A 16,725-nucleotide genomic window follows, 5' to 3' on the forward strand; every position below is an offset into this window, starting at 1 on the left:
TGACAATTATATATATGAAGCAGAAAAAAATGAATTAAACACATTGATAAATAATTACACATACAAGGTAAATTTATTAGATACAATATTAATGACAAACAAAAACTAGCTGATAACACAAAAATGAGAAACATGAAATTATGAAACTTTGGAAAGAATCTGAAGACTAAACAATGAACTACAGAATGTAGAATACTATGAGGAGGAGTAAATTATGTAATGCGACATAGAAGATCAAATTGAAAAAAAACTAAGGAAGTTAAGCCAACTGAATACAACAAAGGGAGTAAATGTAGACAAAGTGACTCAATAAATATTAACTTCATTTTTTCTGAAGAACAAATTTCATGTTCCTTGAATAAAAATTCAAAATATTAAAGGAAGTAGATTAACATTAAAAAACAAACACAACATAGGTATAAATACTACTCTCCTAATTCATGTGATCTAATTCTATTTATAAATAACAGTATAATTTATGCCAGAAAATTGATCTGTTAACTCAAAAAACATCCCAGCTATATTCATCTTCAAAAAGGAGATAGAGAAAAGAGAGACATAGCCCAGTGCTTTAGATAGAAAGACTAAGTCACTTGTAAAGAAAATTAATTTCATATCAAAATTTTTTTCATATTGAACCAGGTGAAGCAGGAAGGAATTTTTTTCATGATACTTAAGGAAAAAAAATTAATCCTCAAATTCTATATCCAGGCAAAGTGTCACTTATGTATGACATGCACACACACATATTGAAAATGTAAATTTCCAGTAAAATAATGTTTGATAATTCTTGAGGAAGCTATCAAAGTACTAGCTTCCCAAAAAGAAAAAAAAAAAAGGAAATTTCATCAAGAGAGTTAAGGTGATTATTGAATAAATTTCAAATGGGATGTAATAGTAAAGAAAAAGTGACATAAAAAAAGTTTACTATTTATATGCTGTTGACACTGTAATGTTGAATTGTTAATTCACATTTCTGACATATGATCCATATGTGCTCTAAATACATACTGATAATTTTTTCTATGATTAAATAGAACATGAATAGAGGGCTTAGAGTGTCGATTATGCATTTTATATTTTGGCAAAATATTTTATAATTCATTATAAAATGTTCAGATTTAATAAAAACTTAACTAACAGAAAAATCACAATATTATGCTTCACTGCCGTAATCAAAATGGTATGAGATCTATATCAGGTAAATTCGAGAAGTTATTGTTTTACCCTGTTCCTGATACACTTTCAAAGGAACAGTTCTGTGGAAAGTAGAGGGAATTGGCTTATAAATTTTATAAATACCAGCTATTAGAGTGACACGCTACAGACCAATGATATTTAATTATTGTTATTTAAAAGTTTTTAATAATATTTGGCATATTTTATTTAAATGTAGTTAAATTTGAACATTTCATTTGTCATAGTGCAAAATGTTTTTAGTTTTACATAATAATATCTACACTAGCTAATGATACCTAAATATTTCTATATGACTTTCATATATTGTATTAGATTTCCCTTTAATATATTCTTGAAGTAAACTTTTTCTTTTATCCTTTCCTTTTTTCTTCAATAATGTTCTTTCCTCCTATGTTGTTTATAGTGAACTTAATAAAGTATTTAATAAAATACTGCATTTTTATGACTATGTACCAAACTAATAAACACACATCCTAAAACTGAAATAACATATATATATCAAGATGTAACTTATGTTTAGCTTTCAGTTTTAAGGTTAGGAGTGATTTTTACTGTTTTTCTCATTTATATTTTATAATATTATTCCTGTGAAACACATGGAAAGGAAAGAAGGGTATTGCAAATGTAAAACATTTTCAGTAATCATGAATGTAACTTATAATATTATAATTCTATATTGACATGTGAAAGGAAAAATTCTTTTAAAAATGAAAATATATCACAGCTAATATATATCTTATCAAAATAAAAGTTGGCAATCTGTTCTTTTTCTTCTTTTTAGCTGATTGTGTCTGTAGAACAAGATTATTTTAGTTTATAAGGAAAAAAATAATTCCAACAAAGTTAGAACTTTCTGTAATTTACTAATACAAGTTCACATAAGTGAACATTCCCAATGTATTTATTTTAAATTTTAAATGTATTTGGAATGAACAAATGAAAATCAATTAGTTTTGAAATAGATCTAAAAGAATTTATAACAGAAAATAGTGTAAAAGAAAGGATTAGATATTTTTAAGAGAATGAAGGATGAAAGAAGGGGAGAGACCATACTACCACAATATAAAAAGAAGTGGAAGTAAATGTTACTAATAGCATTCATTTCTCCACAATTATCCTAAGTCTGGTTGCAAGAACCAAGAGCCAAAGTAGGGAGAGATACGATGTCTCATCGAATCTTTACTTGCTCTGGGAAGAAAAACATTTTTGCCCATTGTACTTGGTTGTTAACTGATAGTCAATTTTTGATGCCCAGGTGAACTGAACTAGGGTGGTACTGGGTGTGAAAGGCCCACCTGAGGTTATTTGCCAGCAGTGTAGGAGGCAGAACTGGAGAACAGGGAGGCTGTTGGGAAGCTGTCTGGAGAAACTTTTGGAGCTGATGGAAGCTGCTGGCTCTCTCAGTCTGTTTTGCTGGGAGACCTTCTCATGATGACTTTCCTGGTGAACTTGCATGCTCTTGTTGCTGGAGGAGCTCAGGGCCTTCACTGTTGCTCAGAATGACTATGGTTCATTTATGGGGAGCCTTGATCCTCATCCTGAGCATTGCTTCCTGGTTCTGGAGTGGAAGATCATGCACTGGTCAGTCTCCTGGAGAAGCTTGTCATATTGGTTTTCCTGATGAGCTTTCCTCATTGTTGGAGGAGCTCAGGACCTCACTGTTGCTGAAGATTGCTGTGGTACTTTTGAGGGAGCTCTGGTCCTTATCTGGAGCATCACTTCCTGGCTCCAGTTCAGATCCCTCAGCCTGCTAGCACGGATCCTTCATCCCACTGTCATAGACTTTGTAGCTTCCACCATTGATCTTTGGGCCTTCCCAGCACACATCCATGAAGCATTATCACGGGCTCTAGACCTCCAGTTGGACTTGCAGGAGGCATTGTTATGAGCTCTAGGTTTTCAGCAGGATTCATGCAGAATATTAAGGTCCTCAGCTGGACTCTTTGGTCTTCAATGTGTGGATAGATTTCCTACACTCCTTGCATATCATTTCTTTTAGTGATTCATTATAAAATAATATTATAAAATATGTCCTGTATCTTACTGTTTCCCTTGCAAAACCTCAAACTGCAGCACCTATGAATATAAGCTTGTCCTGCAATTAATTTACAGTAACAAGTGTCAACTATTTGTGTGAGGAAAGATCATATGCAGCATATTTATTAAAAAGTGAATGCATAAGATATAGCCTAATAGCTATGTGGGGCCTGTAAGTCCCACATTGATCTGGGAGACAAACTGGTCATTCAGATCTTGCATTAACCCCACTCCAGGAATAAGGTAGCAGAACCCCAGGCGTACACTTTGGTCACTCACGAATAGGAAGGAAAAGCTTAGAGAAATCTGATATTTTTTCCCACAGCATGTCTCTGTCAACCTTGTTTTTAGCCAGTTACTGTATTATGATTTGTTTGACATTGATTTACAGTACAAGTAATTGTTAAATAAACAGTTTATCTCTCTTGGTTAAAATGATGGTTATATGGTCCAAATATATGTGAGCTGGCTTTGAATCCCGGTTTCCATCAGCAGCCCTAAGATAATTACATACCTTTGCTGTGACTGTGCTTCCACATTATAAACTAGGGATCATTTATTCATTAATTTAATGCATATTTGTTGATTATTGCACCTGTCAAGATAGGTTGGGCTGTGCTGCTGTAAAGTAAGCTCCCTAATACTCGGTGGCTGTGTGCCACGCACTTCTTTTCCCATGGCGAAGCTCCATTCCGGCGCCGGGCACTTCTCCCAGACGAGCTAGCCTGCAAGAATCCACTCTGCAGTCCAGGAGCTCTAAACTTCTGGTTTTGTGTGCACCTGACCTTCCACGATTTCCACACAACTGCAAGAGAGGCAGTTGCAGATGTGAGTGCCAACAATTTAGTGCACTCAATGAGAAGTAACACACAACCTCTTCATTCTTTGGAAAAGTATTTCCCACGTCCACCTCTAACTTCAGAGTGTTAAGATAGAGCAAGCCTCCATGTGATAAGAGGACAGATCAATTCCAACTGGACAGTCAAAATACTCACCTCAATCACTCTGTAGGTGTCAAGTGCTATTTTTAATTCAGCAGAACAGAGGATTCCAAATCTCTGGACTCCATGGAGATTGAATTGCCGCTGTGTTGTTGAAGGTTGAGATTTCTGGCTCTGCCATCTGAGCAATGTCATTCACATACTCGCTTACTGGTATACTAAGCCAAGGTTTTAACTTGCCTTGTGACTTTCACACCTGTGCTTTTCTTTCCCAAGTATTGGTAGTTGTCTGTCTTGTTTTCTTGAGGTTTCTGCAGATATTACCTGATGGGAAAATATTTCCTGACTTTTCATTATATATAAAAATCACGAAAAGCTCTTTCCATTTTGCTTCTTTCTTGCACTTTCTCAGTTAGTGTGTTTCACATGGCTTAGCACTCTGTAAGACAGTCTATACTTTCTGCCTGCTTTCTATATGTGTACCTCTGCACTCCTCGCTATGATCAACACAAAAGCAGAAATATAGATCTGTTTAACAGAGTAAGTTACCAGAAAGAACTTTTTTAACATGGGCATTAAAAGTACTGAAGGGAGAAAGGACAGAATTTTAAATAAAATGTTAAGGAAACTGGATATCCACATGTACAAACATAAAATAAAATTGGACCCCTCTCTTACACTACTCACAAAAATCAACCCATAATGGATTAAATGTTTAAATATAACATCCAAAGTTTTACAACTCCTATGGGGGAAAAAGACGGTGAAAAAGTTACATGACCTTGGTCTTGGTAGTGAATTTTTTTGACTTTGATACAAAAAGCACAGACAACAAAAGTGAAAATAAACAAATGGGATTACATCAAACTAGAAAGCTTCCGGACAGCAAAGGGAACAATCAATAGAGTGAAAATTAACCTACAGAATGAGATAAAATATTTGCAAGTACGTAATAGGGTGTTAATCTCCTAAATATGTGAGAAACTCAAAGACATAAGGAATAGTTTAAGAGTGAAAAACAAGTAAATAACACCCAGGTTTCAAAAAGCTGGCAAAGGACTTGAATAGAAATTTCTCTAAAAAAGATAGGGAAACAACCAACGGTAATATAAAGATGTTCAACATCACTAATCATCAGGAAATGCCAATCAGGGCCACAATTAAATATCATTTCATATTTGTTAGCATGAGTATTGTTAAAAAATATAAATATAACAAGCCAGGAGAAGAGTGTGGAGTACTTGCATCTGAAGTGAAAAGAAGTATTTCAATTAAGTGCCATTAGGTATTTGATTGGCATTGTATTGTGAAAGTTCATTTATATGCTGTGATTGATCTTAATGACCTTAATAATTGATTTTAATTCAATTACAGAATATGCATTGATTTCAACCACTATTATAAGGAACACTAGACACAAAAAAGGGGGGGAGAGCTTGTCTCCTCTGTCTGTCATTTTTAAATGGTGCAGGTACTTTAAAGAACAGAGAATTTAACAATGTCATTTTAGACGAAGTACAAATAACTAATAAAGGTACCAAACATCCAAAAAAGAGACAAAACTGAAGTTGTTACTGCTATAACTAAAAAGGGAAAGTATATTTTGATGACAGGAGAGGAAAATCTGCCATTAGAAAATACTTTTAAATCTGTTGTCTATGCAAAAGAGGATCGCTGAAGAATGATAAGGAAGAAAGAAGCATCTCTTTCATTAATTATAAAAAATGCTGTAGCAGAAATGTAGAAAATGGGCTTGAAACATTAAAAAATTGAGATCTAAAAGTTAACTAATTTATCGCAATAATTACACTGTGGCATTTTACTAAGTTAATCACAAAGCATTTAAAAGAGAAGAAATTGAAAAAGTAAGAGGAAAAATCAGTTTGATATGATAAATTGGACATAATTGGACATAAGAATAAAGATGAAGCCTTAGATAACACTCAAATATGTAAATGTAACGTATTCTGTTCACCAATATACATATATATCAAAAAACTGCACATTTAAAAGGGTGGAAATGAGTATTTTCTTCCATTAACTGACTTTATAAAGCTTAAGGAAAGGACAGGTTGCTATTGGGAGTATAAGTTCCAAGTTGAACAAGGAGATGTGGCTTTCATAATGGAATTGAATAAATCTGCAAAAGAAGTGATGAGAGCAGCTAACTTTTCCCTTGAACCAACTTTCCAAGCACATCTGAGGGCTTCAATTTACCAACTAAAGCTTTGCTAAAATGCATCATTATACATTGATTTGTATAATACTCAGTGATTGACACATCATTCATCTGTAAACCAAGGTTCAGTTTTTCTAAGGCAATCATTCTTGGTCAATAAGTGCATATGCTAGCTAACAAGTATATGTGTACGGTTTTCAGGAACTTTTTTGGCACTGACAGGCTTATTCCATATGTCTAGAATTGGAAATGTATTTTCTTGTTGGCTAAGGTGGAAGGAGCATATCCAATTCACTGCACAAAAATACTGGATATACAGGAAGCCATCACCATAGGAAGAGCTATCTGGACTGTAGAATAATGAGCAATGGAGGAAGTAGTGGGTTTGTAGGTCTTACAGTGGCTTTTTTGTTTTGTTTTGTTTTTTGCATTGCATTCAAGAGGAGCCATGTCTCTTTTAGAAATACAAGTATCTTAAAGGACTTATAAGTATGTTGGGCAAAGAAATTGGAAAACATCAAAATGTTATTTTATCCAGTGGAGCAGGACATAAGTTTTTAAGTCAACAAATTTGGGACAGTGATGGCAAGGTGAAAGGAACTCCAGCCTTTCAGGAGCAGATTCGCCATCTCATACATAGTATTCTTGCCAAGTTGTTTATTCTATAAGATCATTGCTGTGGTTCATGTCAAATAAGGTTCTGCACAGCTATTCTTTGCTCCTTGACATCTTGACCATTTCTTGGTTTGAGGCCCAATTGTTTTGCAAGCCATTAATATTCTCTCAATAATTATCCTTCGTTTAAGTTAGTCAGTAATATTTTCTCTTCCTTAGAATTGAGACTTAAAACTGAAGCACTAAATTATCATACATTTATATTATCTAAAGTATTCCTGCACACATAAAACTGTATAACCCAGTAATAAAAGTAAAGTTTAAAAACAGATACATTCTGAAACCTCACGTGGCTCATATTCTTCTCTGGTAAATTTGCTTCAATATGAATGGAAAGAATTCTTTACTTGATGCCATTTCATTATAGCTTGCTTGTTTATTTTTACCATTTCAGTAAGGAGGTAATAAAGCAAATGAGACAGCCTTTATAACTCAATTATGAAGAAGCTGCTTTTGCAAAGTATGTACTCTGATATTGTTATTTTGCTATTCTCTATGAAGTTCTGCTGTGCTTGGAATCATTTGCATAGGTTCTGATTGATTTGGAGCTACAGAAGTTCCTTGGCTATTTATAAAAGTCTCAAAATGTTTACCTTGGAGACCTAAGCAGATTTAGTATCCAAATCCAAATGATTTTTAGAGACTTTTATGAACTTGCCCTCTGTACAAGGATTTTTTTTTCTTTTTACTTGGTTTTTAAAAGCTAAACTGAACTACGGAAAAAATAAATGTTATTTCATGATTTCTTATAAGTTAGTTATTCTGTTTCCTAAAAGGTCTCTTCCATTTAAGACACCTAAAGGGATACTGAATATTTCTATAAGATCTTGCAAATTGAAGACTTCTCTCAACATTTATTTTAATTAATTTCATCTAAACATTTAAAGGTCAACTTTACTTTCTGCAACTCTTAGAAAAATGTCTCATTGTTGATAGCACCCTGGCAGTCTAAAAACTCTCACACTTATAAAAGTAAAGTACAAATGTAATTTCATTTTGAGTGCTAATTATATCCTGAGAAATTTGATTTTACATTTTTTTTAATGTATTTAGTACAGAGTCTACAGGGCTCCACTACACAGATCACACTCATAGTGACCCTCCTATTTTCAGCCTCCCAAAGCCTGGGATTACAAAGGTGACCTACCACGCCTAGTCTCAGTCACTATCTCAGTGTACCCCCAGGGCAGAGCTGGCAAGGCACACTGGGGAATCGGACCTCTGTCCCTGCATCTGCCTAAGCAGGCGCTTTAGTCTGCTGAGCTATGTGGCTGGCCCTTTGGTTTTCAGATTAGATAAATGATTCTTAACTTCAGTTATCATGTATATTATCATTTAAATTTTTAATATTTCAATCTGTCAAAGAGTTTCAATGTGTCTTTAATGTTAATAATGACAAATCAAATGTATAAACACAAAATACAGACCTCAAAAGTGCAAATATTATCTATAGTTAGCTCAAGTCTTCCAGTGTAATAGCAGATAACTCAAAGCTATGAAGAAATTGGCTGTTACAGATCAATATGCAAACCTGAACATTAATTGTTCTTGTGCAACTTATTCAAGGCAGGTTTTAGGAAAACATCCATATCACACATAAATTTGTTCTGTTTAAAGCCACAGTGTGAAAATGCTACTGGTCAATTGTAGTTTAAAGTCACACATTGAATACTTTTTCCATTCATATGCAGGATTTTTATTTAATATTCTAGCATTTTTTGAAGTAATCTTCACATGTGTTTTAATAAATGTAAACATTAACTGTTGCTATTATCTTAGTTTTGTTTTAAAAGAATTACACCTACAAATAGTTGATATGAAGAAAGAACTCTAATATTTATATTTTATAATAAATATTATGAATATGTCTCTTAAGGAAACAAATTGTTTAAATAATCTGCTTTTCTCATAGAAAATCTTGCTTTTGAATCAGAAAATATAGCATTTCTGCTGAACATTTTTCATAGTAGAGGCAATTTTTACTGGTAAAGTAATATAGTGCCTTTTAGGTAGTTAATAAAACTTTTTGTTTGCAAAGGAGAAAAATAATGCAAACTGTAAATAAGTAATGATTGCCAAAGATCAGAGGAATTTTACATAAGACCAAAGCAAGTGAATCTGGTGCTTTGATACAAGTTTGTAAATAATTCAGCACCATGATAATAATGGCATCTTGAGAATTCTTAACAACTGACTTGCCCTCCAACATGTTAGAGGATGATTATAAATGGAATAGTTTTAGGTCATGAATTAATTTCTGAGCCTTTTCTAGATGCAAGGTGAAGTGTGTTCTTTTAAATAGTTGCCACCCAATCTCTTTAGTGTAAATACAAAAAAAATGTTAATACACTGGTCCTCTCTGTGGTAGAATCCATTCAGCCAGCGGCAGAATAGCATGGCTGCTTTCTTGACTCTAGAATTCCCATCAGTTGGTTTATTAAAAAGATTATCGCACTCTGTCTTTTATCTACTTTTTCCTTATCTCAAGGCAGATCTGATGTGGAAAGTCCTGATTCTCAGATTACTGTGAGTTTGGCTTTGCTTCTGCATGATGTCATCCTAGTCAGGGTAACCTTTATTTTTCAGGAGCTTAGATTATCCAAGGAAAAGCTGGATGCTGATCTCAGTGATCTCAATTTCTGAAATTCTGTGAGCATACGGCTCTCCAAATAATCTCTATGAAGAAAGGCCTCAACCCATCCTATGTGTCCACCCAGCTACAGGCTTACTGACTATTGTGATGCCCCAGTGTGTGTCAAAATACCCCGTCCACTATTCTGCGACATCCTTTTTGCTTTATGTCTCAAGGAAACAAGTACTTAGTTTGCATCTCCTTCAATCCTTATCCCCCTGAAAATATCCTTCTTCTAACTTTACAGTGGTCATCACTTCCTCTTTAAGCCATCATGTTCAGTATAGTGTTTTGTGAATATTCTTTTAAGCGTCTATATTCCCAAAGCAGTTATGTTTTCTTAAAGATAAGAACCATATTTGGTCTTTGTATCTCCACAAACAGTATGTTTTACATTGTGACCTCTTAATAAATATCGAGGGCCGGGGAGATAGCTGAGTAGAATAAGTGCTTGCCTGGTAAGCTCAAGGTCCTGAGTTCAATCCCCAGTACCACAAAAAAGTCATTTAATAAACATCTAGTAAATAAAAGCAAGTAAGTACTTAATAAGGCAGGGTTATAGGAAAGAAAAGAAATGAAAGGACATATGATTGAGATTATAGTGTTGGCCTTATTAATTTCCTACTTTTGTAGAAATCACTTCAACTTACAGACACTCTCTGGCCAACTTTCAATAATAAAGCAAGCATTGTCTAGCTGACTGAACTAGTTTTACCATCATATGGAAAAATAATTCAAATCAAATATATCAGCTTAGCATATGTCATTAATTATAGCTATATATAAATATGATCTATACCATAAATACATACAATTTTATCAATTAAAGTTTTTAAAAGGTTGATGTATATGACTACTTTAAAACTGCCAGGAGACACAGTTATGAAGGCTTATTATGACATGAACCATCTCAATTCAATAAAATATCAAAAAAATTCCCTTTCTTGATCATTTTTCTAAAGCAACTACTCGGCAAAGTCAGATTTAAAGCTCCAGGTAACAGATAAATTGATGATAACAGAAAACTGTAATCATTTCTTAAATATCAAAGTGTCCTTTGCGGTATATTTCCAGCTGGGACAGTAAACATTGTTCTGTTCTTCATTAAGAAAACATCTTCTGTACCACATGAAATAGAGCTTTGAAAACACCTGAGTTTGTGTTATTAATAAACCATATGCCACTGGTATTTTAATTTTTTTTAATCTTACATATTTTACTTCAAAGAAATGTCCTCCATGATCAAATGATATTTTCTCTTTGTTTTTATAAAGCTAAAGAATGGAGTAATTGAACATGGTTTGTCTTATTGTCTCATACTAGCTTGTGGAGCACACAAACTCCACAATAGGCTTCCTCATTAACAGCAGGCTGGGCAAAGAGTCAGTATGCCAGTTGCCCAGGAGGTCCAGCCAGAAGACATCTGTGCTTTCGGGTGCAAGACTTGCTGTGCTGACTAATCGTGCAATGTGTTTGCAATTAAAATAGCACTGCTTAAACTCTGCCAGTGTGAGCCTCCCAATCGTTCAGCTATGGCCTGACAGTTCTAAACAGCATCTCCACGGCACCCTCTATGGAGCTGTAACGCGAAGATAAGTTTCAGACCAGAATTTAAACTGAATATAGATAGTGGAAAAAATTGGGTGATTTCAACTGTTTTGAATAGAAACCACCAAGGTAATATTAATAGCTTGAATAAAAACAATAGCTATGGAGTTATGCAAATCTAGGTCTTCCGATGAAAAATAAAATATACCATTTGGAGATAATGATTTTTTTGAGGTACAGAATATTGTCCAATTTTAGACACGTTCCATGATTATTTTATATTTCATTAGAAAAATCATTCTCATAATGCAATTTAAGATGAAAGTATAAATAACACCTGAAAATACTTCAAATTTAAAAAATGTACAAACATATGTCCTCAAGTATAGATGTATACATAAGTCATTATGGGTGTAGACCTATTTATGCACTATTACTAAATCAATATGTAACTTCAGAAATAGAATTAAGCTCCAAGTTCCATCTCTCCTAACACTCTACAAACTCTCAAAACCCCTGTAATTTTCCTACAGTACGTCCTCACTGATCCTGGGCCCTCTGTCTCCATTTCAATTGCACTCCTCTATTGCAAAGTAGAAAACACTCCTGCGACATTCGGGGTATTTGTTTTCTCTAGTATTGTTAAACTAGTGATGGATTGTAGCCCCAGAAGAGCCTCACTGCTCTTGACTCTGTCTGAAAGCCTACTCAACCTTTTCTCCCTTCTTGAAAACTTTTATAGATTTTGTAGATTTTTCTGAATTCCCAGATGTAGGTCCTAAAATTTACTGTATGACTATCTTACCATTGAAGAAATACCTCTGAGAGAAAGTTTTTTTTTATTTCAATGTTCTGAAGTGTTACAAGAAATTATAATCCTAAACTGCTTCATTGTGTGTATTTTTTTCTTGTGTTCTTTATATTGACAGTTTGAGGAAACTCAAGTGTATTTATTTTAAATTTACTTGAAGACAACCTATCAATTTATATTTTTAAAATAATAACCAAGTATTTTAATCAGCAATACTGTCTACTAAAAGAAACAAGAGCAAGATAGTTATAAAACAACAAATATAACAACAGTAGGTGAAAAAAATTTGATTTGATTCCTGGTTTGGATAGATTTTATTTTCCTATTTAGTGTTGTAGTTTGGGGTTTTGCAAGGTGAATAATACAAAACAGGACACATATTTCATAAGATTATTTCTAGATTCAATGTGCAAATTCAGTAGTGTAGTGGGACATAAACAACACTCAAAAATCAGTAGCACTCCTGTACGGAAGCAACAAAGACAGAGAAATTAAGAAAAGCACCCCTTCACGATAGAATCTAAAAAATGAAATACTTAGGACTCAATTTCATGGATCCTGAATGTAGAAATGACTGTGAGCTTTAAGGACATTTGGCTTAGCAGGCTGATGTCTGAGGGACCAATTTCACTCAGTCAGCATGTTCTCCAGAGAGGCCCAGAGAAAAATCTACAACTCTTTTGGTGGAGGTTTTGGGGTCTTCTATGTAGGGTGTATCATCTGCAAATAATGATAGTTTAACTTCTTCCTTTCCTATAATTCAGGCCCATATGTGTCAACAATGGATTGTCCCACTAGTGAGAGAAATTGAGTGAACAAATCAGATCAAAATGTAAAAAAAAAGAAAAAAAAGATTATTTCTAATATTAACCCAAAGAATCATGTACAAGAAGAGAGTACAGGAAAGCTGTCCACATACTGAAGACAAAGGAATTCAGCTGAGGTCCTGGATCCAATGATAATGTCTTCTATGAGTCTAGCTGAAGACCTAGATCTCATAACAATGCCTCCCACAAGTCCAGCTTAGGCTTAGATCCCAGGACAGTGTCTTATGTAGGCCTGCTCCACAGATCTGTGCTCGAAGGGCCCAATGGTCAACGATGGAAGCTAGAAAGTCTATGCTAGTGGGACAAATGATCAGTGCTAGCAGGCTGAAGGATCTGAACTGGGGCCAGGAAGCAATGTTCGAGGTAAGAACCAGAGCTCCTCAGAAAGTACCACAGCCATCCTCAGCAACAATGAGGTCCCAAGCTTCTCCTGTGATGAGAAAAGCTGAGTTCCCATCAGGAAAGCAAACATTAGAAGCCTCTCCACAAGACTGAGCTACGTACCATCTTCCCCTCTGGAGCCAGGAAACAGTGCTCAAAGTGAGGACTAGAGCTCTCCCAAAGTGAACTATAGCCATTCTCAGCAACAACAATGCCCTGATCTTCTGTCACTATGAGAACAGCCAAGTTCATCAGGAAAGCCTGTTAAAAGGACCAACTGTGAGCCGGGGAGATAGCTCAGAGCTGAGGAGATGTCTCAGTGGAATAAGCGCTTCCCTGACAATTGCAAGGACCTGAGTTCGATCCCCGGTTCCACCAAAAAAAAATAATAATAATAAAATAAATAAATAAAAGGAACAACTGCTCCCAACAGGTCCCTATAGCCTTCCTACCAGCTTCCAACAGTTTCAGCAGCTTCACTAACAAACAGTGTGTGTGTGTGTGTGTGTGTGTGTGTGTGTGTGTGTGTGTGCTTTCCTTCTTCAGTTCTGTCTCTTACACTGCAGGCAACAATTCTCAGGTGAACCTTCTACACCCAGCACCACATTGATTTAATTCAGCTGGGTGTTACAAGTTGTGCACCAGTTGTTAATCCACCACATTTTTTAATTGCTTGAACTTAAGCAAATATTCTTTTCCTTGAGGTGAAAATGATATCGAAGGGCGATACCTTGGGATATATCCGACTGACAGAACACGAGCTTTTACTTACTTGGAGGAAAGAACAGCAAGTGAACATTCAATGGTGAAAGTGAAAACAGCAACATTCACTGAAGATAAGGGGAAAATAAGCTCAGGGAAGACTGTGCCAGCAGAAACACAAGGGCATGGACTGAAGAGCAGTGCTAGGGTGACAGGACGTGGGAAAAGCAAAAAGCACTCACAGACACAGCAGACTTTCAAATTTCTAAGGAGGTGGATCCAATTTGGGTGCCGCTTATTGAGTCTATAGGTAACAGTGAAAGGAATAATTAACAGACTGCTGAGTCATGCTGAGTCAAGAGTTTTCCATAAGTGTGCTTGTTCTGCAGTCCAGTTTGATTAAGTTACTTGTAAAAAGGGAAGGGGGATTTGCCCTGGGGTTGTTAGCCAAACTCAAATGGGTGGAGCGGAGTGACTTCCTCAGCCCCACTGTGCTGCCTATATTATAGGAAGCTGCTCATGAAATATATTGTGTTTATTTTTAAAGATTTTCTTTTATACAGAATGTATTATAGATACATATGGCAAAGTACAACTGAACCACCGCAAGGTAAGCTAAGGAATCATACATTCCAGTTTTATAGAGGCTACAAGAAAGGATCCATCAGTGCTTGGTTGGGGTTTGGAGGACAGTGGGCTCTTCTTTTTCTTCTCTAAGAGTTCTTTCCACTTTGAACAAATTCTTCAACGACAGTCTTCTTTTCCCAGTCTTCTCTCTTCCACTTATCCAGGGGAGGATGAGTGTTTTAACATGACTAGCTCATTTGAAAGGAGAAACCACCATAAGTCTAGCCTTTCTGTTTTCTCTCCTCTATGTAGTAGGACACTCACTCTCCTCTATTTTTGCTTCATCATGGAAGAAGCTTCATATGAGGACTGTATAGATACATTTCTCCAGACTTGTGGCTTAATATTAGGAAGCTCAATTACCTGCAGATACAAACTCTACCTCTTTTTCCCGCTTGTCTGCTTTGCGTATTTGTTCTTTTTACTTAGGTACCTAAGACTTGCATGCAGAAATGGAGTGCTATAAAATTTACTTCAGAGATCATTGTTACAATAATGAAACAACTTTTCATTTTTTTGCAGGTATCAATTATTCTACAGGTGATAATATTGCCCTCCACCTCCATGTGTACCCTGAGTTTCACAGGGAACACCCCTCTCAATATTTTATACACACAGAATACAATAATTCTGCACACATTATTGAAGGTCATTTACAGTTAAGAATTTAGAGAAAAATAAGGAATCTCATGACAATTTTTGATAGGAGTTAAAAATATTAAATGAACAGAAAAGCACCTTGGGGTGGGGAATGAGAGATCATGTTTCCAGTGGTGAGAACGCTACAGGAGTGAGAGGGACCCTGAGGGGTTCAGTAAGTGTTCTCGGCTTCTCTGATGTCTGCATGATTTTAGACAGATTGATAGATGATAGATAGAGAGACAGATATATAGGTAAACATATCTATGTCTTTTTTGATTTTTAAATTTTATTATTATTATTTATTTAATAATTTTATTAAGAAAGAAGTAGCAATGAGATAGTTTCAAAACAGGTTAGTAGTACAGTTACAATAATTAATACCTTGTATATTGTTGTCTTTGTAGTAGTTGTTCCTAGTACAAGATGCAGACATGCTATCTTGTGTAAACACTATTAGTTCAAAACCTTCTTCTCATTGAACTAAGAGAAAATAGCTGTATATTTATGCTATTTTGTATGTACAGATATATACATTTTTTCATTACAGAATGGTCAGTTTATATCCCCCTTTTTGTTTACTTTTGTCAGAGATAGGTATTCCATTGCCATTCATATTTTGTAGGTGCATTAATTCAGCAGAGTAATCCAGTATAGTCCAGTAGTCTACAATAATAGTGGGTTATCTGCAAGACTGGCAGTATCAGAAGTTGTTGACTTGAGCCTTTTACAGCTCAGCATATTAATGTGGCTTTACTTTTTATACCTCGATTTTATACTTTCCTTCCGGATAGTTAAGACCAAGATAAAGTAAGACCTATATAACAAGGAATGTAACTTTTGTATCTGATAAGGTCAGTCAACTTCCCTCAGAACTTACCCTGAAACTCTGTATAGCAGTTCATAGATCTTTTGTCATTGTGAGCCATGTGGATGTGTCACAGCCATTGCCTGACCAATTTGCTCTCTGTAAAAGCCGGAGAGAATGTTTTCTCTCCATGTGACTCTCCTTAGGCACACTACATTGTCGATCACTTTCCTCTGTCGCCCCATAATGTCCTTGATCAGAAAATTTTGGGCTATCTCTATACAGCTGTGTACACATATATACATTATTTCTGTGGGCTATAAAGTTTTATGTGTTTAGTTCAAATTGGAATTTTTAAATATTTCCTCATTTTAAAGATTAAAATTATTTTGCTACAGAAAAATAAAAACCATCCATTTTATACCTACACCTACACCTACACATATACCAAATCACTTATAGTGATTTCATATCACGCAAACACAATTTGATATAGTTTCCAGAAAAGTGCTATTAGTAGATTAGGATAATGTTAATTATTTTTAAGCCTGTCTTTGAGTTATATTTGAATTGAATTAGTTTTGTAGATTACTATTTAAACTTTTTTCTGATATAAATATCTATATCACTATATACACACATTATGTTAAAAGCATGGATAAAATACAGAAGAAAGCATACTCTTGTCTTGTTTCCTTTGAAGTGACAGGGCACTGCT

Source organism: Octodon degus, unplaced genomic scaffold, assembly GCF_000260255.1.
Source record: "Octodon degus isolate 3935 unplaced genomic scaffold, OctDeg1.0 scaffold00015, whole genome shotgun sequence".
In the NCBI taxonomy this organism is placed as follows: Eukaryota; Metazoa; Chordata; class Mammalia; order Rodentia; family Octodontidae; genus Octodon; species Octodon degus.